Source organism: Ahaetulla prasina, chromosome 3 (genome assembly GCF_028640845.1).
Source record: "Ahaetulla prasina isolate Xishuangbanna chromosome 3, ASM2864084v1, whole genome shotgun sequence".
NCBI lineage: Eukaryota > Metazoa > Chordata > Lepidosauria > Squamata > Colubridae > Ahaetulla > Ahaetulla prasina.
The window spans coordinates 18,139,766-18,164,120 of NC_080541.1; the positions used below are offsets into that span (position 1 = coordinate 18,139,766).

The 24,355-nt window shown below is 42.0% G+C and overlaps 1 protein-coding gene and 1 long non-coding RNA gene across 2 annotated transcripts in view; one reads left to right on the top strand and one right to left on the bottom strand.

The window, feature by feature from the left end:
- The window catches only part of NSMCE2 (NSE2 (MMS21) homolog, SMC5-SMC6 complex SUMO ligase), a 294,893-nt gene that overhangs the window by 30,769 nt on the left and 239,769 nt on the right, over nucleotides 1-24,355 (bottom strand). The gene's annotated exons all lie outside the window — the stretch shown is intronic.
- Nucleotides 12,156-22,365, top strand: LOC131196378 (uncharacterized). The gene is made up of 4 exons (XR_009154706.1): nucleotides 12,156-12,496; nucleotides 16,138-16,304; nucleotides 19,275-19,360; nucleotides 21,178-22,365. It is a non-coding gene; the product is annotated as an uncharacterized LOC131196378 (long non-coding RNA).

Here is a 24,355-nt window from a genome sequence, read left to right on the forward strand (position 1 = left end):
GAGGATCAGCTATAAGGTCATGTCCATCTAATTTGTATTTTATGTTTTGATTTTTTTTGCCAATGTGCAAGACAGAGCATTTGTTGGCTGAGATTTGAAGTTGCCACTTGTTCAAGGGATCTTCTGAACTGAAATCAATTTTCCAAGTGGTTGCTAGACACATGGCATTCTAGGTGTTCCCCTTGTATTTCTTAACACATGAAGGGCTTTGATTTGGACCTAAGGCTAGATGATACAGTAGTCCTCAACTTACAGCAGTCCTTTTATACTGACTGTTCAAAGTTACAACAGCACTGTGACTTATGATCTTTTCACACTTTTTCACACTTATGACCACTGCAACATCCCAAGGTCACAGGATCCAAATTTCAGACACTTGGGAACTGACTCATATTTATGGCGGTTGCAGTTTCCTGATGTCATGTGATCGCCTTTTGCAACCTTCTGACAAACTAAGTCAATAGGGAAGTTAGATTCACTTAACAACTGTGTTACTAATTTAATAACTGCAGCAATTCACTTAACTGTGGCGAGAAAGGTAGAAAAATGGGGCAAAATAAATGCCTCACTTTAGCAACAGAAATGTTGGGCTCAATTGTGTTCATAAATCAAGGACTACCTGCAGTTCAGAACAGAAATTGGAAATATGGCCCCCTGTATATCTAGGGTGTCTTTTTCCTTTGGCCATGCTTGAAAATCTCAAAACTGATTTTCTAAACAATAAATGGCCCCAATATTTGAGATTCTATGCAAAATCTCCTGTGTGGGACAAAATCTTAACAGATTTCATGCATGCTCAAACTTTTAGGAGGTATTTTATTTATTAGCAACCGGATCATAGCACACAATCACACAATGGGACGTGGGACCTAAAAAGCTTACCAGGTTCTATCATGGATTTTTCTTCTACCAGCATGGCTACAAAAGGTCTATAGATGTTTTGTTCAAATTAACTGTGTTTATTTTTCAATCCAAACTCCTCAAACCTATGTATGATTGTTCCATGAAACTAAGTAGACCAGGATAAACTTGATTTATTTTTCCTACATAATTGTTCAGATTACCATAGATCAGGGGTGAGCAATTTATTTTCCCAAGAGGCCACATGAGAAACTGTGGCTGCTGTGAAGGGCTGAACCAATAGGTGCACATGTACATAATGTATGTACATTGAAAAAATAGTCACCTTCAAAATAAAGCAACACAATTGTATTGTAGATATGGCACACTTACTTACATTTGATTTCTAATTTCTGATTGACCTCACGTGGGCCAGACAGAGACAGCCAAAGGGCTGGATATCTCCTGGGGGCTGTAAAATGCCCAGCTCTCTCTGCAGCTCACTGCCCCCAACCCTCAGAATGTACATCTCAATCCCCATGCCTTCTCCTAATCTAATAATTTCTCCATAAATTCTATAGCAATATTTATCTCCTTCAATCTGCGTAGATTGCACCATTCAGACATAAAGATGGTCCTTGAATAGATGTTCTAATATTTTTATGACTGTCCTAAAGGGATGGCTGACCTCATCATTAAGCACTGCAAAGTGAAATGGAACTCCAACAGCCTTTAAGATTAAATTTAGGTGTGTACCTGTTCATGTGTGAACTAGCGCTTCGCAATATCCTTCACCGTTCAGTTTGCAGCTTCTTAGCCTTACCATTCCAATAAGCATCTTGAATTACTTTTTTTAAAAAATAATATGTAATAACAGGCATTCATTCAAATTCATATCTCAGGTGCAAGAAACCAGGGTTGCTCAAATGTGTACATGTTTATACCATGTTCGCCCTCTACAAGAATCTGAACTACGAATAGTCAAGGCAAATTGGTGGTAGATAAGAATCAACAGAATTTAAAGAGGGCTAGACATAGATCCATATGGGTGTGACTCTAAACTGATAATGCACTTGACCCCTTCCTCAGGCTCAACCTAGTCATCTCCTACATCATCCTTGCTCATAAATTAACCAAGAGCTGGGGTATGGAGAGACCACATATACCTTTTGAATTTGTCCCACCAAGGTCTGTAGGAGACCCATGAGCTATGGCAGTAACAAAAACAGCTTTCGTCACATATGAAATAGGTTCATCTTTGCTTCATACATTGCAGTACAAAGAGGCAAAATAAGACATGTGTCATGCATACTTCTCTTTTTTCAGTGTACAGATTCTTGCTTAAGGACATCATTTACAACCAAATCAGATTCCAAAAACAGAGAGAGATGTTCTCTGATACGGACTCTGGAATCATCTTTCATTAGAGATTCACCACAAAGAATCTCCAATTATAGATCTTCCAGAAATGGAAGGAGCTATTTTTATTCTAACTAGCAGATGTTAGATGTGGGTTGCAAAAATCTGGAGAACCACCAGATGACGACCAAGAGATACAGGAAACTCTCTGCTACTTTTAATGAGTGCTTGGAATTCTGCAGCCTACATCTGGGAGTCCTCGAAATAGCGTATTTAGTATTTAGGATAAAGTTATTTTCCCTGTGTCTTGGACTGAGGAAGGTTATAAACCGAACAAATACAATGAGAATGAAAACCAGACTTTCTGCATTACATTTAAATAGATGCATTTGTGGTTTTTTTTTCAATGCCTGTAGCAATTTTCCTTCCCAAGCCTTAATTTTCAGACAAACTGATTAGAATAAACTGGTGGAACACACACTTTTCAGTAAATATTGCCAGAACAGATGTTCTGGGATAAAAATGGAAATAGATAGCAATAAAAGAATATTCAAGCAGTTGAAAGGCGTGTTGCATAACGCAACCTGAAACAACATCTTTGGAACTGAGTTATTTTAGTATAATTACAAGATACACAACAGTGCCAAAACTAAACCAAAGCTACTATTCTATTCATTTTTAAGTGAGATGGGTGAGTGTTGTTATTTCCTAGACAGAAAACAATTGTTGGGGAGGGAGGGAGGGAGTTTACTTCTGGATGGGATAAGGAGTAATTTATCTTATTTCTAATATAAACTTTATATTTATATTATTTATATTTATTATGGTTTGTTGCACAGTCATCCAGGTGTTCAGACTGGATTTGGTATTTTTATCTGCCTATGTAGTCCTTCCCAAAGACCTGGGATAGGCAGATGTGTATATTTGATGTCTGTCTGTCTGTCTGTCTATCATCTATCTATCTATCTATCTATCTATCTATCTATCTATCTATCTATCTATCTATCTATCTATCTATCTATCTATCTATCATCTATCTATCTATCTCATACACATAACTGATATATCAATCTAAAAAAACCCACAGATGTACCTAACATTGTGGTCTTGATATTTGATGTCAAATTGCTGAAAATTAGCAAACTCATTTTCTAGTGGAAAATTGGGGTGGGGGAAGGAATCCATACTCTCTTCAAAAACAAAATCGGAAGCTTCCCAAAGCTCCCTGCAAAATCTAGAAAAAGTAACAATATCCATTTGCTACTTCAGGAGCATCCTTAATATTACTGTGTTTTCCTGCAATCGCTGTGCAAAACCAGAGAATACTAAGTAGTAGTGTTGACATGGGCCACTTAAAACTGCCAAGCATACTGCTGTTCTCTCAGGAGGAGTCTAAAACTAACACCTGGCTGCTAAAAAAAGAAAAGCAGGGAAAAAGGAAAAACTCTCTATTCTCCCTTTCCTTCTGGGTGGATATAAATGGAAGCAAATCTTTTTGTTTTGAATTTTAAACCCGTCTTATTTTCCTGTTAAATTTAAATGAAGGGAAAGGAGCCTTGTTCAAACCGTGGGGCATTTATAGCAAATAAAAGGAGTGCAGATCTCCACGCAGGTAGGACATCTCCCCAGGCTTTCTTCCACTGTGAGGTGAGGATATACATAGTGGCGGGATTCAGCCGGTTCGGGTCGGGCGAACCAGTTGTTAAATTGCTGGCTGGCTCCTCCCCTCTCCTTCCAGGAGTCCCCATGCACCTCGTTTTGGCTCCCAGGTAAGTGCAGGGAGGCCTACTAGGCCCAAAACAGGGTGCAGGGGCATGGCACCCCCCCGCAGCCTGTTTTTGCTCCCAGGGGGGTACAGGAGGCCAAGTGCTGCCTGTCACACCCCCTGGCCACGCCCACCCAGCCGGTCATTAGGGCAGAGAACCGGTTGTTAAATTATTTGAATCCCACCACTGGATATACTCCTTCATGGATAGTGTCTACTCAGCAAGCATCCATCCTGTCAGCAACAGAGAAACCCAATGGACAAATAGCAACTCCATCTCATTGTGGTTCAGTTTCAGCCTGTTGCCTCCTATCCAAACCCTTACAGCCTCCAAGTATTGGGAAAGACATCAACAGCATCTCCCTTACAGCCTGAAGAAGTGACAAACAACTGAATATCATCACTCTTACTGATGACGCTGTACCCTAAACTACACAGCAGCTTCATATAGATGTGAAAAAGCAGAAGAGGGAAGCTGACCCCTCCGGCATCTTGAATATCAGGGGGCCCCAGGCTAATCTTGCCTAACTCCACTGTCACAGGTTGAAATCACCCTGTCAACCCTGAAGCGAGCCTGGCTGAGGCCATCTTTGGGCTTCATGGTTGCCACAAAGCGAAGGGGCAGAAAGGGAAGGGGGAATTTTACATAACTCGGCATGGCCGTCAAAATAAAAAGTTTTCCTGTAGGAACCAAGATCATTCCCACAGGTGGCTGAGGAGGAGTGGAGTAACCAGGCAACCTGCCAGCACCACTATTGGACAATGTGACCGATGACCTGGGGGGGAAGGGGGAACGTTTACTTTTTAATTAGGTGAAAATCGCAGGAAACTTCAGAGTTGGTTTTCATCAGTTGTGCCAATATGATCCAATAAATTTGAGGAATATGCTTGCCTTGGAGTTCTGCTTTCAATGGGTGCAATACTTGAAGCGCTGACACACCCACTGAAGAAGGAATGGAACCACTTCAGCCTTTGTATCCATCAGGTAATATGGGGCAGATGAACGAAAGAGGTTCCTCTACCCAGCAGAGGCATGGATGGATGACTACCAAGGCAAAACTGGATCAGAAGACAATCTGAACCTGAACAAAGGAGCATGAAAATCCTTGCCATCTCCAGTTCTCCCAACATCTGCTCAGAGACAAACACAAGATCTAAAGCAGGGCTCTCCAACCATGGCAACTGTAAGACTTGTAGACTTTAACACCCAGAATTCTCCAGCCAGCCATGGATTTGAACATTTGTGGACTTCTGGGAGTTGAAGTCCACAAGTCTTAAAGTTGCCAAGGCTGGAGTCCCCTGATCTGTATGTATGTGTCAGGCCTGACATTACTTAGGACAGCTGTGTCAAACGGCGTTTTGACGAATCGCGACTTTCCCCCCCTTTGCTAAACCGGGCGTGGGTGTAGCTAGTGCATGATGCATCCGGCCTAAGGGACGCAAGTTTGACACCCCTGTTCCAGTGGTGAAATGTAAAATTTGTTACTACCGGTTCTGTGGGTGGGGAGGTAATGTGACTGGGTGGGCGTGGCCAACTTTTTTTTTACTTTTAAAAGCATTTTTTCTACAATTTCTTTGGCTGAAGAGATTGTAAAAACTGCTTTTAAAAGGTTCTGACGATCCCAGCTGAGCCGCGCGATCATCAGAGGCTTTTTTTTTTTACTTTTAAAAGCATTTTTTCGGCTGAAGAAAAAAATGCTTTTAGAAGTAAAAAAAAAATACTCTGATGATTGCGCAGCTCAGCTGGGCATGGGAGGGAGAAGGGATTTTTGCTACCGGTTCTCCGAACAACCTGCTATCACTACCAGATCAGGCAATCCGGTCTGAAACGGGAACATTTCACCCCTGCCCTGATCTAAGATAAGCAGATGGATGCTCTGAAGGTCATGAACTCCCAAGCTTTATTGAAGACAATCTCATGACAAATTAAAGTTCCACCACATCAAATCTACTATACTGATTGCAAACTGAAAACTATTGGGATGCAAAACTTTACAAACCAATCATTTGTCAAATATTTGACTATGTCTTTGATTCTAATGTTTTAGTCAGCTACAGTTAAATTCATTTCAGATATTTCCCAACTCATGTAAAGGCACTGGGAAGGTTATGTTTATGACTGTGGCCAGTTTGGGGAAAAAACCAAAGAGAGGTTAAACAAACTTAGAAGCATGTAGGGATTCCTTCCTGAATTTAAAAGGCATTGTTACATTATTTGATTTTGACATTTATGTTATAGGTCAAGGTTTTACTTCAAAAACAAATATTTAACTTCAGCAGAAATGGGATATTGCAGCATTTTAGCATCATCTCTTGCAAGGTGGTTTATTACTATATTGGCCTATTTCACAAGACCTTATCTTAGACAACAAATGGGCAAATTCGTGGAAAAGTGGCTACTTTTTATGGTGTTTTCGAACAGCATTCCTTCTGATCTTTTCAGCGAGACCCTCTTATATTCTAAGATACGTCATTACAACAACAAAAAAAAATGTCTTCATAACCAAATAATTTTTTTTTCTGCTTTTCTCTCACTCACTCATATGCACAACACTGTTTTTACAAATTTTTAGAGCTATAAAAGGTGGGAATCCTTAAAATGTTTTTAACCGTACCTCACCAGCTTTGATATACTGTTATGGAGGCTGGTATTGCTGAGAATAAACTACAGCAGAGTAACCCAACCTTTTTGGCTTTGCTGACCGGTGGTGGGAAGCAGAGGGGATGGTTCCATGTGTGCATCAGGCAAGCGCGCACACGCAGCTCCATTTGCGCAAGTAACGGGCATGTGTGCCCGCTACTCGTGCAGATGGAGCATGCAAACAAGAGCTCGCCCACTGCTTGCGCGAGAGAGGATGCGTGCACATGCATGCTCACCTACCATTTCCGTGGACTGGTTTCGAAAGGTTCAACACCCGATAGGCGGTTGCGGCCTGGGGATTGGAGACCCCTGAACTATAGTAATAGGGTGCTTGTGAGTGACAACATTGATGCTAATATTAGGCATATAATTGTTGGGCATTCTAAAATAGTATTTCTCAACCATGCTAATTAAGACATGTGGACTTCAACTCACAGAATGGCTGGCTGGGGAATGCCGGCCCTTGAAGTCCGTACATCTTAAAGTTGCCAAGATTGAGAATCACGCTACTAGTCAAAACCCTAAGAGGATCATGGGAAGTTAGTCAAGCCTACAAAGACCCCTAAGTCAGGGGTGAAATGCTCCTGGTTCGGACCAGATCACCTGATCTGGTAGCGATGGCGGCGGGTGGTTCGGAGAACCGGTAGCAAAAATCTCTTCCCCCCTCCCATGCCCAGCTGAACCGCGCGATCATGGGAGGTTTTTTTATTTTACTTTTAAAAGTATTTTTTCTACAACCTCCTCGGCCGAAGAGGTTGTAGAAAAAATGCTTTTAAAAGTAAAAAGTTGGCCACGCCCACCCAGTCACATTACCCCCACCACCAAGCCACGCCCACAGAACCGAGAGTAACAAATTTTACATTTCACCACTGAACTGGAGGTAGATAAGAGTCAATGGAATTCAAGGAGAGCCGGACTTAGGTCTCTTGTGGGGGCAAAGGGACTCAAGAACAATGACACACTTGATTCCTTCTGCATCCTCAGCCTGGTCATCTCCTACATTCGATACATTCTTTTTTGGTTTGGCTATCAGGGACGCCAGCTGGGAGGAAAAATGGTGTGTGTACGGGGGGGGGTTGTTTTTGAGAGAGAGAGAGAGAGAGAGAAAGGAGGCAGGGAAGGAAGGAAGGAAGGAAGGAAGGAAGGAAGGAAGGAAGGAAGGAAGGAAGGAAGGAAGGAAGGAAGGAGTACAAACCTGGCACTAGAGGCAGCTTCAGAGGATAATCCTGGGCTGGAAGGGACCTGGAAGTCATCTAGTCCAACCCTGCCCCAGCAGGACATTGTTAGTGAGTTTCTGTCTTTTGATCCCGTCACATAGCCACGCCCACCCAGTCACATGACCCCTGCCACCAAGCCACACCCATCAAGCCACGCCCACAAAACCGGTAGCAAAAAAAATTAATTTTACCCCTGCCCTAAGGTATGGTATAAAGACAATCATGCTCAATTTTATCCATGATACGTATTCTTCAGTGTATTCCTTTCTTGAACATGGAAAGTCGACTTAAGAGTTGTGTAAGGAATTTCAACAGGCACTTTTCTTATCCCTTTCAGCTACGTGTATCATATTTCCATCTAAAAAGTGCTCTTGATAACTTGTTATCTGATGGAGGAACTGAACACACTCAAAACCGTAGAAATGGTGGTAGACTTTAGGAAAAACCCTTCCATACTTCCACCTCTCACAATACTTGACAACACAGTATCAACAGTAGAAACCTTCAAATTTCTGGGTTCTATCATATCGCAAGATCTCAAATGGACAGCTAACATCAAAAACATCATTAAAAAAGGACAACAAAGAATGTTCTTTCTGCGCCAACTCAGTAAGCTCAAACTGCCCAAGGAGCTGCTGATCCAATTCTACAGAGGAATTATTGAGTCTGTCATTTGCACCTCTATAACTGTCTGGTTCGGTTCTGCAACCCAACAAGAAAAACACAGACTTCAGAGGATAATTAGAACTGCAGAAAAATAATTGCTACCAACTTGCCTTCCATTGAGGACCTGTATACTGCACGAATCAAGAAGAGGGCCGTGAAAATATTTACAGACCCTCGCATCCTGGACATAAACTGTTTCAACTCCTACCCTCAAAAGCGCTATAGAGCACTGCACACCAGAACAACTAGACACAAGAACAGTTTTTCCCAAGGCCATCACTCTGCTAAACAAATAATTCCCTCAACACTGTCAGACTATTTACTGAATCTGCACTACTATTAATCGTTTCATAGTTCCCATCACCAATCTCTTTCCACTTATGACTGTATGACTATAGCTTGTTGCTGGCAATCCTTATGATTTATATTGATATATTGATCATCAATTGTGTTGTAAATGTTGTACCTTGATGAAGGTATCTTTTCTTTTATGTACACTGAGAGCATATGCACCAAGACAAATTCCTTGTGTGTCCAATCACACTTGGCCAATAAAAAAAAAAAAATTCTATTCTATTCTATAAAAGATACCATCATAAGAGCCAGAATACTATCATGCAAACCAGCTGCAATTGATTCAGAAACCTGCTTTACACATAATGCAAAACGCAATACAGGTAATCCTTGACTTACAACCATTTATTTAGAGACTGTCTGAAGTTACAGTGGAAAAAGGGAACACTAAAAAAAAGTTATTTGCAACCATTCCTCGCACTTATGACCACTGCAGCATCCCACAGGGTCATGAGGCCAAAATTCAAGTGGTCGACAATCAGCGTGTATTTATTAATGACTGCAGGGTCCCATGATCACGTGATCGCCATTGGGGATCCTCCCACAAGCAAAAGCAATGGGGAAGTCAGGTTCACTTAACAACTGTGTGATTTGTTTAGCAATTGCCGTGATTCACTTAACAACTGTAGCAACAACAAAAAAAAGGATGTAAAATTGGACACAACTTACTTGAAAACCCATTTTTGGTCGTAAGTCAAGGACTACATTATGATTTGCTGATTTTGGCTTAGTGTTATATGTGAAGCTACCCATTTCTACTGAGCATTATGTGTGGATCAGGTGATAGTGACCACAGCACCCCATAGCTGAGCAACAAATACATTTTCCATCCTACAAATACATTCTGTGTTCTAAGCCGCCCTGAGTCTTCGGAGAAGGACGGGATATATAAATGCAAATAAAATAAATAAATAACTGGTCTGTAAACTAGGTTTCTCTGTCATGTGAACCTGCCATGAAGACTACTCCTGGTTGGAAAAAAAATAGATAAAGATTCCCTACTTTCTCATAGGTTTGTTTATGGATTTTCTCTTCCTGGGTTTTTCCAGATGGGCAGACAATAGACATAATAATCTAAGTGGCTTCGCTTGAAATGACCCCTACAGCATAATGGATGGCCGTCTGGCCATTCAAGAGAGAAGCAATTTTTGCTAGAAAATCATGGAAAGGTAAATCCATAGATAAACAAGTCTACGCTGCAATAAATTTGGACAGGCAAATTTGTATCCCGAGAGCTCCACAGGTAGATAATGCTTCTCCGTAGAGCAGTAGTATCTAGCATAACAGTTGGTTGCATTTGACAATTATGACAGAACTCTGCTCTGCCAATTTCTTGGTCCATCGCACCAGTCAACACAAACCAGCTGCATCTTTTCTACATCTTAGCTAAATTGTTCACAAATGCAACCATATTGTAAAGCCAAAACAGGAGCTAACTGCACGGAACGGTATAAATGTATCCCCCTGTGCCTTCAAATAGCTTTGCCTTTCAGCTGCTGAGCCTGGAATTGGGAGAAATGATGCAAATTAAATGGGCCCAAGGTGCTAGAGGTGTTTGCCATGCGGTATATTTTTTTTAAAATAAATAAATAAAAAGATCTCGCCAGTTGGCTTTTTGCTGAATTAATGGCTTGGAAAAGACACTTTCATCTACCGAGATCTACCACTCCACCGTGCAGAAAAGGAGGTTGAGGACCTGGTGAAAGATTCTCGGAGCAAAACTGCACAGTTTTGAGAAAGAAGAGAAATCTTTTTTTTTTGTTTTGTTTTTTGAAAAAAAGAAAAGATGGAAAGGGTGGACCTGCTTTGATGCTTTGTGGAAGCTTTGAGTCATGATGACACGACTTTGTAAACACACAGGCCTTTTTTTTTTCAGTGAAAAACTTCCTCCTGGCAAGGTGCTGTGTTACCCACATGTGTGCTCACTCTTTCCCATTCCTCCACACCCATCAGGTGAAGAAACAGAAATCAGAGTCATCTGCAAGTCAGTGGCATTCCCTTGAGAGGTGTTATTAGCTGGGATTACGCATTCCTGGATTACCAAATTCGGGCCATGGTTTATGTAGTGCAGACAGTTTTTAAAATAAGAGAAGCTGGCTTGCCCACATTGATCAGGGATGAAGGCAAAAGGCTTTGCTTGCTCCAAGGAGACCACTTTTCCCCGCCCTCCTCTGTTTCAACATCAGCAAAAGCGGGTGGAGGAAACATCTGGAGAAGTGCTCAAGAGTTATGACACGGAAATGCAGCCATCAGTTCATGCTATTCGGGTACAAGGAGGAGGATTTCGATGCTGGCCGGCTCAAGGTTGACTCAGACTTCCATCCTTCCAAGGTCGGTAAAATGAGGAGCCAGATTATTGGGGGCAATAGGCTGACTCTGTAAACTGCTTAGAGAGGACTGTAAAAGCACTGTGAAATGAAATGTGAATATATGAATATATGAAATGCTATTGCTATAGTCAGTGGTGAGATTCAAGTAATTTAACAACCTGTCTCTCCCTAATGATTTCTTCCAACAACCAGTTCACCAAACTGCTCAGAAAGTTAACAACCGGTTCTCCCGAAGTGGTGCGAACTGGCTGACTCCCACCACTGGCTATAGTACACATCCTTCTTTCAAAGACTGGCCTTCACAGAAAACACACCAGTTGTGGCTTTCTATGCCAACTCTCCAATCTACCGTGCAGCGCTGTTATACTGAGCAATATAAACAGAATGAGAAAAGCTGGGTGTTGCTCAGAATCATCTCTATCCTTAAATCAGGAATGTCCAAACTTGGCAACTTTAAGACTTGTGGACTTCAACTCCCAGAATTCCTCAGCCAGCAAAGCTTTGCTGGCTGAGGAATTCTGGAAGTTGAAGTCCACAAGTCTTAAAGTTGCCAAGTTTGGACACCCTGCCTTAAATGAAACAGAAACCTTGATAGGTAGAAAACAGAGCTAGATGGAAACTATTTCCAGCTTTTAAAAATGGCACTAAGAAATCAGTGTGTTTCTCTTGGATTTCATAGTTTCAGAAATGTATTACAATTGGATTATCTATTTTTCAAAATTGTAGAATCAACTACTTTTTTGGGATGTGTGTGTGTTCTTGTTGTTGTTTTTAAAAAGAAAAGATGGAAAGGGTGGATCTGCAGTAAAAGCTTTGAGTCATGATGACACGACTTTGTAAACACACAGGCCTTTTTTTTTTTTTTTCAGCGAAAAACTTCCTCCTGGCAAGGTGCTGTGTTACCCACATGTGTGCTCACTCTTTCCCATTCCTCCACACCCATCAGGTGAAGAAACAGAAATCGGAGTCATCTGCAAGTCAGTGGCATTCCCTTGAGAGGTGTTATTAGCTGGGATTACGCATTCCTGGATTACCAAATTTGGGCCATGGTTTATGTAGTGCAAACAGTTTTTAAAATAAGAGAAGCTGGCTTGCCCACATTGATCAGGGATGAAGGCAAAAGGCTTTGCTTGCTCCAAGGAGACCACTTTTCCCCGCCCTCCTCTGTTTCAACATCAGCAAAAGCGGGTGGAGGAAACATCTGGAGAAGTGCTCAAGAGTTATGACACGGAAATGCAGCCATCAGTTCATGCTATTCGGGTACAAGGAGGAGGATTTCGATGCTGGCCGGCTCAAGGTTGACTCAGACTTCCATCCTTCCAAGGTCGGTAAAATGAGGAGCCAGATTATTGGGGGCAATAGGCTGACTCTGTAAACTGCTTAGAGAGGACTGTAAAAGCACTGTGAAGCGGTATATATGAAATGCTATTGCTATAGTCAGTGGTGAGATTCAAGTAATTTAACAACCTGTCTCTCCCTAATGATTTCTTCCAACAACCAGTTCACCAAACTGCTCAGAAAGTTAACAACCGGTTCTCCCGAAGTGGTGCGAACTGGCTGACTCCCACCACTGGCTATAGTACACATCCCTCTTTCAAAGACTGGCCTTCACAGAAAACACACCAGTTGTGGCTTTCTATGCCAACTCTCCAATCTACCATGCAGCGCTGTTATACTGAGCAATATAAACAGAATGAGAAAAGCTGGGTGTTGCTCAGAATCATCTCTATCCTTAAATCAGGGATGTCCAAACTTGGCAACTTTAAGACTTGTGGACTTCAACTCCCAGAATTCTTCAGCCAGCAAAGCTTTGCTGGCTGAGGAATTCTGGGAGTTGAAGTCCACAAGTCTTAAAGTTGCCAAGTTTGGACACCCCTGCCTTAAATGAAACAGAAACCTTGATAGGTAGAAAACAGAGCTAGATGGAAACTATTTCCAGCTTTTAAAAATGGCACTAAGAAATCAGTGTGTTTCTCTTGGATTTCATAGTTTCAGAAATGTATTACAATTGGATTATCTATTTTTCAAAAATTGTAGAATCAACTACTTTTTTTGGGATGTGTGTGTGTTCTTGTTGTTGTTTTTCCATCCAAGCTGCTCTTCTGAGGATTCTCGGCCCCACGCGAAGCCATCACAGCCCTTGTTATGATCTGATTTAAAATGCCTGATGTTTTTGCCTATATACCTGTTTAAGACTACATGTATATGCAGAACCACATTGTCCATCAATAATTGTTTTTTTCTCTCTCCAAATTTTGGTCTGTTTATCCTCCTGTCTGATGAAAAGCTCTGAAAAAAAAGGAAAGCTTGTCTAATGCTTCGTGATCTTGAACCAATTTATGAAAGTTCTACCATTAGGTAAAGGTAAAGGTTCCCCTCGCACATATGTGCTAGTCGTTCCCAACTCTAGTCATTCATAATGGTAATCGTTCTACCATTATGTGGATTTAAAAACAGTTATTTAATTTAATTGTGCGTTACTGAATATATTACAATTGGCTGAGTTTGTATTACGTTGAAAACCATAGATGAACAAATTGCAGTAACCCCCCAAAAAGAACATAATGAATTCAATATCAGTCTGGACAATGTGCTCACAGCACACTTATATAGCCATAACCATAATAATAGAGTTGGAAGGGACCTTGGAGGTCTTCTGCTCAACCAGGAGACCTACACCATTTCAGACAAATGGCTGTCCAATCTTTTCTAGAAACCCTCAAGCGATGGAGCACCCACAACGTCTGCAGGCAAACTGTTCCACTGATTAATTGTTCTGTCAGGAAATTTCTCCTTGGTTCTAGGTTGAGTCTCTCCTTGATTAGTTTCCACCCATTGCTTCTTGCCCGCCTTCAGGTGCTTTGAAGAATAGGTTGACCATTCTTTTTTGTGACAGCCCCTCAAATATAGGAAGACTGCTATCCTGTCACCCTTAGTCCTCTAGTTTTTCTTGAATGCCTTTTGATTTAAAAGACAGTGTCAGCCTAGAGTGGAAAGTTCAGTCTGAGGAATGAAGTTCTTCACTGCCTATGTAAATATTCTGATTGATTGCAATTATACGCACCACATGAGGCAGTCATGCAAAGATTCCACCTGAAGTCTTATCAGCTTTCAACATCCTGTCAACCAGAACTTTGCACAATTAATTATTTTATTGTGTTATATAAATAGACAGTGTATTGATACTCTGACCAGGCCTTGATCACGTTGGATTGATAGCATTCCAGCTTTACAAAAGAGGCGGGCGGAATTCCCAACAGTAGCTAGAAAGCCAAACAAATAAGTGCAGCCTGCTAAATATTGCCCCTTCCAGGATAACTGTTGGGTAGCTCATCACACAAGGAACCAGGATGTAAACAGAAAGATTTCTAGATGACTCTTGTAAAAGATATATAAAACAAAGGTGGGATACAAACAAATAAATGGGCAAAGGGGCTGATTTTTTAAAAAAATTACTACTGTACTTACTCTTAGCTAGATGGAGCAACGTTACATTGGTGGAAGATTGGACAATGGATTCCAAGTAGGTGATGAAACTCACAGAGTCGAGGACTATCTTAAACATGAAAAGGTCCTACATTTTTTCCCCATCTGTGCTGAGGAATAAAAATTGGAGTCTCAGCCAATTTTAGACTTGCGCTACATGTTTCATGTTTCACATCTGAAAATAATGAGAATAATGAGTTGCTGTATTCAAAGAGGGTTCCACAGAACTCATTTGCCCATTCTAGTATGAGATAATGCTTCTTACAGCTGCAAGTTGCCTGACTAAGCAATGCAGGGGCATTATGTAAGAAGCAACTCATAGTAAATAATTGGAAGGAGGAAGTGGGTTGTTTGTCACTTATAATATCCATACCGCATTGGATAGGACGGAAAGAAGTCTCATAAGGCCCCTTGTTTGTCAGCCTAGCACCACTTAATGTGTCAGATGTGCCTCTTTCCAAATTCTTAGCCAGCCTGGGTCTTGACAGTCCCAACACCTCAAGAGCATCATGTTAAGGAGCTAAGTTGAAATGATGCTAGCGATCAAAGTAGCATCTGTGGAAGAGAGAAGGACGACTGAAAAGGCAGTACTATAACAGCTAACGCAAGGGATGCGGTGGCTCAGTGTCTTGTTTCTCTATCGGTAGTCTCTACCCCCTCTTTTTTCTTTTATCACATTGGTCCTACAATCTGGTTGTGTTCTTAGTTATCTTAGTCCTTTAGGGCAAAGAGTTGCTCCAGTTCTACTTCAAGGTGTTAGGGACACATTTTTTTAGGACACAATATAAATCATACATAAATTTACATTTTGAATAAATGGGGAAAGTCTCCACACTCCCTCCAGTGAGCAACATTCTTCATCAATCAATAAATAAGCATATAAATAGCTAGCTGAAACAAGAGTATTTTAAAAAGAGTGCTTAACACTTGGAGTGGTGATGAAAAGATGGATTCAGAATGGGTAAGCAAAAAATTGCCGTGATAAGGAAATTAGTGCAAAACTGTGCCTCTGCCTAAAATCTTATCAAAGAAATCATCAACAATAAAGGAAGGAACCTTAGGCCAAGATCTCACTAAATCACATTTCTTCTGAGAACCTTTGCAATCAGCAGCCTTCTTCCGTCTTGAAAGATGGTCACAAAAGTCACTGAGTTCACATGCCTCCTGTTTGATCTGCTATTCCCAGGATGAAGGCTCCTGAGAATTCCCAGATAGCATGGCCATGGTGCCTTCCAGATGTGAGGTGCCTTTCAGAGAATTGTGGGACCTGCTGACAATCTTGAGAGTCATCTAATACACCTGGAAAGTTCAAGGTGGGAAAAGCTAATGTATTGAATGTTAGGTGACCAGGCTGAGGATGCAGAAGGAGTCAAGTGTGTCATTGGTCTTGAATCCCTTTGCTCCCACAAGAGACCTAAGTCCGGTTCCCCTTGAATTCCATTGAGTCTTATCTACCTCCAATTTGCTTCGTCCATTCAGATTCTTGTACGGAGCTAGCATGGAATAAATTTGCACTCATTTGAACAGCCTTGGTTCTTGATTTCGTTCACCTGACACAGAAAGTGCTTTGAACTCTGAAATACAGTACGGTGCAATTTACAATCGGTTGTAACGACTGTTCACAGTTACAATGGATCCTCCAAAAGGTACGTACAACCTGCTTCCAAAGTTCTGATGGCTACCCCTCTGCAGTCACATAACCGCATTTTGAGCACATAGCAATTGGCCCATATTTATGGCTGTTTGTAGCATCCCACAATCATGTAACCACAAATTCCAGCATATTTTGACCCCAAAAAAATCAATGTTTACTTCCAGTTTTTGACAAATTTGTTTAATAACTGTTGCAAAAAAAGGTTATAAAATTGGATCCGGTCGCATGAAGACCTGCTTTACAATTGTGACGACTTATGACCAGAATGAGCAGACTGCATTGTGGTTATAAATTCAGGACTCCCTGTATATATTCTCAAGAACTGCAGTCACATCCGCTCTCAAAGCGTGCGTTATCTTTAATTCTAAAACACCACTTTGCTCCTTAATTTTATGAGCATGGCTGAAGCATCACATAGAATCTGGAACTTGGAATTCTACTAAAAATGTATATAGTTATAGAATCTCTAATCTTTAAATTACTCCCCCACCCCCCAAAATCTGCAGAGAAATACTGACAAAGGAGGGGAGGGGGGTTGCAGATCTTCCTGCCCCCTTTTACCCTGGGAAAGAAAGTACGGTTTGAGTAAGCAAGAAAATGCCGCCACACCCATCCCTTGTCCCTTCTGATAATTAACACCGATGGGGCCATCTCTAATCTATATGACGCAACCCTTCCACTTCCCTGGGAATCTTCCTACAAAGGCATTGTAAGACGTTGCTGTCTCTCCCAGTCCTTGGCTCATTTTCCACTTCGGTCGGAGGCCGAGAGGGAGAGTGAAGGGAGGGGGGAGAGAGAGAGAGAGAGAGAGAGAAGGATGCTATGTTGAGATTAAAACTGGCAATTCCGCAATTGGGCTTAGCGCTGAATCAAGATGAACGGCAGGAACCTTTTTGGTTGTAAGGATAAGGTTGCAACTTCCAACCAGGCAGGCCTGTAGGGTGCTATTATACCCAAATCTCTCCAGAGAGACAATTCGCCAAGAATTGCGGCACCTTAAAAATGAATTTCTGATGGCTTTTGTGGCTGGCTGTCCATTTTGTCCGATGCACCACCGTTTTAAGTCACCACACAAATTCCAAAGGTGCTTCTTCAAAAGGCAACTGGACTTTTGTTTTTTTCTTTGGAGACATTTTGCTTCTAATCCCAGAAGGTTCTTCGGTTCACTTCAAGAAAAAACAAAGTCCAGTTGCCTTCGGTGGGGCGGCGGGGAAACCTTTGGGACAACCATGACCTGCAAGAACTGAGAATCTTCATAGACATTTGCCACCAGCTTCAATGTATTCATTTTTCTGCTCTTATTGCCTCTGCAGATTTCTACCTGGTAACCTGTTTAGGATGATCCTGTCTTCTCTTAAGAAAAGAGGGTTGGGGGAAAAAAAATTAGGGCTGCCATGAAGATTATTCCAGGCCTATGACTGATAAAAATATTCAGATCTGCTCTGTGTTGGGACTGCAGCTTTGCATGGCCTATTGAGGGTAACTAAAGCATTGGTCTGGCTTGGTCATCATCTGGGAGAAGTTTGAGCCTATCTCAAGAAACTGGCCTCTCTCCTTGAAGGTATCAGATCATTCCATCAGATAGGATGAAGTGGGACCTAGGACACATGCCATTTCCATAGCAGCCCCTGCCCTGTAAAACACCTTTCCCCATGAAATCTGGCAGGCCCCTTCCCCTTCCAGAAGGCCATAAAGAGCTGGCACTTCCTAGATCGGGTTCTGAAGATGATCTTGCCAGCGTCAAGAGAATGGCTAAGTGCCAGGTTTTTCCTAAAAGCTCTTCAGAGCAGGGGTCTCCAACCTTGGCAACTTTAAGACTTGTGGACTTCAACTCCCAGAATTCCTCAGCCAGCAAAGCTTTGCTGGCTGAGGAACTCTGGGAGTTGAAGTCCACAAGTCTTAAAAGTTGCCAAGGTTGGAGACCCTTGCTTCAGAGGACTTTCTAACTAAGATTCTGATTGGTATGAGCACCATAAGTAGCACAGGATATCCTCGACTCAAACCATTGGTTAGTGACAGTTCAAAGTTACATCAACACTGAAAAAAGTGACTCAGGACCGTTTTTCACACTTACGACCATCGCAGCATCGCCATGGCCACGTGATCAAAATTTAGATGCTTGGCGACGGACTCATATTTATGACAGCTGCAGTGTCCTGGAGTCCTGTGATCTTGTCGTGTCCCACTCCTCCGCTGATGGCGGGTCAGGGAAATCCGAATCAGGTGTGCCTCTGCAGCTCTGCCAAAGTCCTAGCAAAGTCCTCAGGGCAGGCAGGAGACCAGAAAGTGACTTCAGCAAGATATGTTTAGACTTTGCCTGACTCAGAGAATGCCAGAAAGCAGGTCCTTTATATAGGCCATGGGGTGTGGCTCCATGACTCAGCACTTATCCAGGCCTGCCCCTCCCTTCCTTCTGTTGCCTCCGTCTATCAAGTCTTCTGACGCGAGGGTCACTCCAGTCTGCAGCTGTTGGCAATTGACCTCCCTCAGGCTCACATGCTGTGGAGGAGGGGGAGGGGTCTAGTTGCTCTGTTTGCCTGGGCATGGAGCCAGAGCTGGGGGCTGGAGATACTTCCTCCTCTTCAGCCTGTCTGGGCATGGAGCCAGGGCTGGGGCCGGGAGGCATACTAGGACATTCCTCCGTGTTCGGAAGCAGATAAGAAGGCCCCGGCTGTGGTGAGATCGGACGAGACACAACAGATCTCCTTTTGCGACCGTTCGACTAAGCAAAGTCAATGGGGAGGAGAGATTCACTTAACAACCCATATTACTAACTTAGCAACTTGCAGCGGTTCCCTTAACCACAGTAGCAAGAAAAGTTACAAAATGGGGCATGACTCATTTAACACCTGTCTTGCTTTGCAACAGAAGTTTTGGGCTCAATTGTGGTTGTAAGTCATGGACTACCACCCCTATTGCACTGAACTTTTATTTCTCTGTCCAATATATTATTGATTAACAGACACTGACTGCCTGGAATCGGTGCATCGCCATCATTCTTTGATTTTATGAAGCAGAATATACACTAAAGCCATGTAAAAATAAACTGTAAGTACAACGGAAACTTCCTAGTGAATGAATCACGCGGGACCGTAATTGGTATGCACAGACCTAGACAAATAGCTCAAAAAGACAGTAGAATCCTGAAGGGAATGTTATACCAACCACAACGTCTTTTAAAATAAACTCTACTGATAAAAGTATGCTGTAGAAATCCCTGGCTAGCCTTGCTAGCAAGGTTCTTTGCTGGGAAGAAGAAAGTAGAAAACATTCAGCTATCCTTGACGCTATAAGTCAATAAGGAACGTTTAACTGATAAAATTGAAGAAGCCAGAATGTTGGAGGAAATTGAGTAGCGGTATTTATAGTGGAAGTTCTAGACCACTGATGGCCAAACTTTTTGCCATCACGTGCCAAAAGCAAGGGGAGCACCCATAATTCTAGGCGCCCCGCCCCCCATGCAGGTGTGCATGACTCCTCTTGCTCCCTCCGCTTTTGGCACGTGATGGCCCGGTGGGCCCCGTAGGCCCTTTTTTTGCTCTCCCTAGGCTCCAGAGCCTCTCTAGGAGCCTGGGGAGGACAAAAACAGCCTCCCCCCCACAGAGGCCCTTTGGAGGCCAGAAATGCCGTTTTCACCCTCCCCGGGCTCCTAGAAAGACTCTGGGGCCTGGGAAGAGTGAAAAACAGCCCTTCCCCACCCCACCCCCTGGCCCTCCAGAGGAAGGAAACAGCCTGCTTACCTCCTTCCGGTGGGCCCAGAAGGCCTGAAAATCAGCTGGCTGGCGAGCGCATGCTCACGTGCCCACTGATATGGCTCCTCGTGCCACCTGTGGCACGCGTGCCATAGGTTCGCCATTATGGTTCTAGACAGTACTTAAGTTCCCCTTCTTTGGATATTTTTCAGGACAGATGGAAGCTGTCAGACAATATTATTCATTATTCAATATTGATATATTGACCATCATTTGTGTTGTAAATGTTGTACCTTGATGAACGTATCTTTTCTTTTATGTACACTGAGAGCATATCCACCAAGACAAATTCCTTGTGTGTCCAATCACACTTGGCCAATAAAAAAATTCTATTCTATTCTATTCTATTCTATTCTATTCTATTCTATTCTATTCTATTCTATTTTGCATGTTTACCCTAAAGAGTTGGATCTGAAAATCCCTTGACACTAAGCCACTCAACTGTTTTGCCGGGGAGCTCTGACAAAGTGAATGCTATGGAGGCAGCACTCAAAGGAGCAACAGGTTGGGAGGAGGTCTAAATCAAGACAAGGGCATTGCTAGTCAGAAACATTATGTTTCCTTCAAATCTTGTGGGTGCTCCATCACTGGAAGTTTATAAGAAGAGATTGGACAGTCATTTGTCTGGAGTGGCATAGATTTCCCGCTTGGAATGGTATAAGAGTTCCTGCTTGATCTCCAGGGTCCCTTCCCAACTCTGTTATTCTGCATTCTGTAGTCAGATCTGGGCTACTCTGGATGACCACTAGTTGGTAGCAAAAAGATTTTCAAAACCCCATTGCTGTTTGCTGCCATCTAATGGTTGTCTCTATTTTTGCAGTCCAAATCTGGTAGCCTGGAATAGTACCTGCAATTTTCTTGGCAAAATTTTCCGAAGTGGTTTACTATTGCCTTCTTCCTAGGAGTGAGAGGGAAAGGATGGTCCAAAGTCACCCAACTAGCTTCTCTCCTAAGGCAGAACTAGAACTCAATTGTCACCTGATCTCTAATCTGGTACTTTAGTCACTATGCCAAACTAGTTCTCAACCAATTCTATTGCCTATAAAAATGAGGTCTAATTCAGATCACCTCTGACGACATGCTCCAAACTTTTCCAACTTGGTTTGTCCTTAGCTTCTCTGACCACTGCAGAGATTAATCCATGGGGCTAACTGGAATTACAGTGCTGCCCATCTGGAGGGCCCCAATCAAGAGCGGACTGATATCAACTGGTTCACCGAAGACTCAAAGAACTCAGACCCACTTCTGAGAAAAAAACAACAACAGAAAAAAAGAGCCTAACGATTCATCAATAGTCAATTGCTAAAGCAGGCCAACTTTAAAGTTTTACAGAAATTAGTTTGATTTATCTGCAGCCAAGAAGAGACAGAGTTGCGCAACAAGAGGGGAATTTCACAAGAAGATTGGGGAAAATTGCTGAGAGTCATTAGTACTTTGGAAATTGCCTTTCAGGTGGGCGAAACCTTATAATCAAAACATTATTTTACAACTTGGATTGAAAAGTTACAAGTGGCCCATGTTCAGACAGGCGTCAGGAGTTTCCCCTTTCTTAGAAATTGTAAAGTGGGGTGGGGGACGACACTATAAAGACGACAAAATCTCTGTGCCGGAATGAGCGGGTAGGTTGCCTTGAGAGATGAATCAGACTTTTCATTCAGTTTTATAAGTTGCCTTCCTTTGAGCAGGGCCTATAATTATTCTCCTGTTGCAAATCGGATGTGCAGTAATTATAGAGCGGTTAGAATCCAATACAATTTATGGAACTCACCTAATGATGTGGTGATTGTGTTAGCCTTCTCTTCTGTTTATCCAGGTCAAAATCTAGAATTCCTTCTCCCTTGCTTTGTTAGTGCATATTCATTTTTATTTTATTTTTTATTTTTAGATTTTATTTGCAAAGTTAAAATACAAAGCAAAAGGGGAAAAAAGAGAAAATAAACCGGGGTGAAATCTAGCAGTTTCTAACAGGTTCTAGAGAACTGGTAGCAGAAATTTTGAGTAGTTCAGAGAACCGGCAAATACCATCTCTGTGAATTCAAGAATTTTCTTAATTACTATTTTGTCGGATGGTACATTGTTTTGTTTCCAATTTTTTGCAAATGTGATTCTCGCTGCGGTGAGCATGTGTAGTATAATGTATTGGAGGTTTTGGTTCATTTTCGGGTCCAGTACTGCTAATAAAACAGTTCAAGTTTCAAATCTATTTTTTGCTTTGTAATTTCTTCCAACCATTTTTGAATTTTACACAAATACTTTCTTGTGCTGGGGCATGTCCACCACATATGATAGAATGTTCTGGATTTATGGTTGCATCTCCAACAATTGGGTGATAAATTTGGGTGCATCTTGGTTAATCTCGCTGGTGGCAAATGCCGTCTATAAAACAAGTGTAATGAATTTTAAATCACACAAAGTCCAGCCAACATGGTCAAAAGCCATGCTTGGTGTGAACTGAGGGTATTACTGTAGATCTTTGGAGGATAACTAGCTTAGATGAACCCTAAAAATAGGGTGGTAAGAGTCACTTACCACCGCAGTTGGGACTGGAATTGCATTCACAAATCAACGCACCCATGGAGACTGGACCTGATTTTACAACTGTTTTATGGCAGTCATTAAATGAATCATGCAGTTGTAAGTGCAAACCCGTTCTCCCAAGTGGGCATTTTTTGTCAGCAAAAAACATTGCAAATGACGGTCATATGGCCACAGGACACTACAACCAGTCATAAATGTAAGTCAGTTGCCAAGCAGCTGAAGTGGGGTCACATGACTTTGGGGTGGGAGGAGGAACTATCGGAAGTGCTCTATGGCCCATAAAAGCACCCTTTCCCAGTCCATTATAACTCCACATCAGTGTTCAACGACTGTCGGTCAGTCAAGGACTATCTGTACCAGCTGTGCACAAATCTCCACAGGAGCTTTAAAAAATTCCCTAGAATTTTTAAAAATGCTCTTTTCTTCACATCAATCCATCCAAAATAGTGTTTAAAAAATAGACATAGAAAACATAATTGGAATCTTTAATTAATATACTATACCAGAACCCCAATTAAAAAAGAAATCCAAAGAAGCAGGTATTATATCAATCACATTTGTCTGTCTCTACCTCACAAATTAAGGGATGCGGTGGCTCAGTGGCTAAGATGCTAAGCTTGTCGATCGAAAGGTCAGCAGTTCAGCTGTTCGAATCCCTAGTGCCATGTAATGGGGTGAGCTCCCGTTACTTGTCCCAGCTTCTGCCAACCTAGCAGTTCGAAAGCACGTTAAAAAAAATGCAAGTAGAAAAACAGGGACCACCTTTGTTGGGAAGGTAACAACGTTCTGTGCACCTTTGGCGTTTAGTCATGCAGGACATATGACCACGGAGACGTCTTTGGACAGTTCTGGCTCTTCGGCTTTGAAACAGAAATGAGCACCGCCCCGCTAGAGTTGGGAACGACTAGCTAGCACATATGTGTGAAGGGAACCTTTACTTTTACCTTTTACCTCACAAATTATCCCAGCTCCAGAGAGAAGATTAATCATTTATGAAGCACGACAGGGAAAGGACTTTTTTTTTTTAAAGCAGACGTAAGTATGAGGCACTTCACAGATTACAGACTTTTTTTCTAATACAGGAATCAGTATCTCTGTTCTGACTGGCCCACCCCTTGCAATTGTCTCAAAAGGCAGTGCAGCTATCTTTTTCCTGCATCACTAAGACGATTCTGCTTTTGGCTTCCTGACCCATGTACTCATGAATAAAGGAACACCTAGTTCACTTTTAAGAATAATGCAAAGTATTTACATTGACAATGACTTCCTTGACAATGAAATCATCTGAGTAATGAAAAGTGGGAACTAATATTATTCTCAAATAACTAAGCAATCAGAATATGATGAAAAATAGGAGGGGGTGGTTTTCAAGATCCAATGGTGGCAAGTTGGAAGTTGTCTCAGAGTAATTTATGCCCAATCGTTCTGCCAATTTAAGGTACGCTTTGAAGCATCTGCAATTGGCAGCAACCAGTCTTTGTTTGAAAACATAAAAGCAAGGAAAATACATCGTCTTTCATGCCTATCTTTCCATGGTCAGAATTTATCATTCCTATGGACTCGTTCCACCATACTAGCTCCCTCTTATAAATGGGTATTAATTGAACCCATACCAATAGGGAATTCTGGAAGATGTAGTCCCAAGATGCTCACATTTTAGAATAACAGAATAACAGAGTTGGAAGGGACCTTGGAGGTCTTCTAGTCCAACTCCTTGCTCAAGCAGGAGAGACCCTCTATCATTCTAGACAAA